General features: G+C 64.6%; 1 long non-coding RNA gene across 1 annotated transcript in view; it reads left to right on the top strand.

Moving 5' to 3' along the window:
- Nucleotides 1-1,451: 1,451 nt before the first annotated feature.
- Nucleotides 1,452-2,181, top strand: part of LOC106694499 — a 5,067-nt gene continuing 4,337 nt past the window's right edge. Inside the window, exon 1 of the long non-coding RNA XR_002826446.1 lies at nt 1,452-2,035. This is a non-coding gene — a long non-coding RNA (uncharacterized LOC106694499). The remainder of the gene's footprint in view (nt 2,036-2,181) is intronic.

Below are 2,181 nucleotides of genomic sequence, written 5' to 3'. Positions count from 1 at the left end.
TACCCTGCAACACACGGAAGAAGTCCTCTCTCGGCCCCTGCTGTTCCCTGGCCTGGGTAACTCCCCTTCCTTTCTTCCTGGCCAGTGCCTGCCTATCTTTCAGGCCTTGGCTTAGCTCTGACCTTCTTCCGGAAGGTTCCCTGGCCCTCAGACTAGTCACTGGACCTCCCCTTTTGCTTGCCATCTCACTTCCCCGGCTAGGAGGCCGAGGGCTACAGCTGTCCCGGGGTCTGGTCTAGGTGTTCATTCACGGAAAACGGATGAAAGAACAAAACAAGCACACGTGCCTTTCTCCACCCCTCTTCTGCTTGCGTTTCTCTGACAGCACTGGGCCCTCCGTCCTCCTGGAGACCCAGGCCGCCCTGAGCTCAGGCCCATCTCACAGTGGCCCACCCTGTGGCTCCCCACTTTCAGAAGGCGCACGGGGACCAGGCTCACGCAGCCACCGCAGTCCCCACACCGGGACGGGCGCCTGCACTGCTGCAGGGCGGGGAGTGTCTGGTGGGCGACTCGGCCCTGCACGGGGCAGACGCTTCCTCACCATCCCGCGCATTTGTTCGTTTCCTCTCCATCCCGCGCATTTGTTCGCTTCCTCTCCATCCCGCGCATTTGTTCGCTTCCTCTCCATCCCGCGCATTTGTTCGCTTCCTCTCCATCCCGCGCATTTGTTCGCTTCCTCTCCATCCCGCGCATTTGTTCGCTTCCTCTCCATCCCGCGCATTTGTTCGCTTCCTCTCCATCCCGCGCATCTGTTCGCTTCCTCTCCATCCCGCGCATCTGTTCGCTGCCTCTCCATCCGTGCATTTGTTCGGGGCTTTCTGGTGGCAGTGGCTTTGCTGCTGGTCCCTCCGTCTCCCGGCAGCTCTGGGAGGGAGCTGTGGTGGGGACGGGCCCAGACCCAGGGTGGGGGTGGGCTTTTCCAGGTCCGACCGATCGGCTGCGGGGCCTCGGGCAGGCACTTACCCCTCTGGGCCTTTTGGCCCCTGAAACACGGAGCCAACCATCTTTCCTCATCTCTGGGCCATCCGTCTGTCAACCTTGTCAGGAACGGCCGGCATCTGAGACGCTGCGTGTGAACCAAATGGCTGGAAAGTGAATTATTTCCAACCTTTCACTTTTAGACTCACCGCTAGGGAATTTAGGAGGTGCAGTGCCGAAGGAAAGAAAGTAGCACTGCCTGCAGTGTGACAACCCCGCTGAGGATCTAATGTACATCTTTGAAGATGTTGTGAGGCGGGTGGGATCCATGAAACTGCCCCAACGGGGCGCCCGCGCTGGTCCGGCGGCTGTGAGCGCGGCCGGGGCTGTGGGACGGGCGCCGCTTCCCTCGCCGCCTCGGTGAAGCTCCGGGCGGGTGAAGGCACCGAGTGCGCGCCGGCGTCCTAGAGAGGCCGCGGGCGGACTTCCGGCCTCCAGCCGCCGACGGAAGCGACGCCCGCCGCGGAGGGAGGGCCGGGCGCGCATCCGGCACCTGTCGGCTCCCCGGGCTGCCTGGCCGGCAGCCTGTGAGCGGGGCTGCTGGGCTGGGCCCCTGCCGACGTGTCCCGGCGGCGTGTGAGCCCCTCTGGTCCTTGGTTTCCCGGCGTGAGGATCGGGGACAGCGGTTTCTGGTCCTTGCCCCGGGGGATCCGCAGCGTCCCCATCGTACAGCCGAGGAGGCTGAGCCCCGGAACGATGACCTTGGCGTGCAAAGGCCTGCTTTCCCGCTAGGGTATCCGGTCGGGCGGAGGCACGGTCCACTGCACTGGCCTGGAGCGCTAGCGCCGCTTCTGCTGGATCGGGGTGTGTCCAAGCGCCGCCGTCCCGGGGAAGGACCCCGAGAGCGGGTCGGGCTGGTAGCGCGTGGGTTCTTGATTTCCTGCAGGAATATTTCACCGCGTGAGTCCTGGTGACTCAGAGTCCGTTCATTGCAGCCGGGGGCAGTGCCACAGGGACGGGCTTGGGGGAGAAGGAGCAGCGGGAGAGACGGGCGGGGCCGCTTTGGCTCCGGGAAACGCCGTGGGAGGGAGGGAGCCAACGGGCTGCTGCCCGCTCGGTGAGTGTCCGAGCAAAGCGGGCCTTGGGGACGGGGTCCGGGGGAGCTCAGGACGAGCGCCCCTGGTTGCAAGTGTCGAGAGGACACAGGATTGTAGGAGAGTCTGACTCCGTGTGAGCTTCGGGCTGCACAGCAGGGTCTGGGTC

Source organism: Myotis lucifugus, unplaced genomic scaffold (assembly GCF_000147115.1).
Source record: "Myotis lucifugus unplaced genomic scaffold, Myoluc2.0 scaffold_486, whole genome shotgun sequence".
In the NCBI taxonomy this organism is placed as follows: domain Eukaryota; kingdom Metazoa; phylum Chordata; class Mammalia; order Chiroptera; family Vespertilionidae; genus Myotis; species Myotis lucifugus.
The sequence above is the reverse complement of the archived record's forward strand: the minus strand, read 5'-3'. Positions and strand labels throughout refer to the sequence as shown.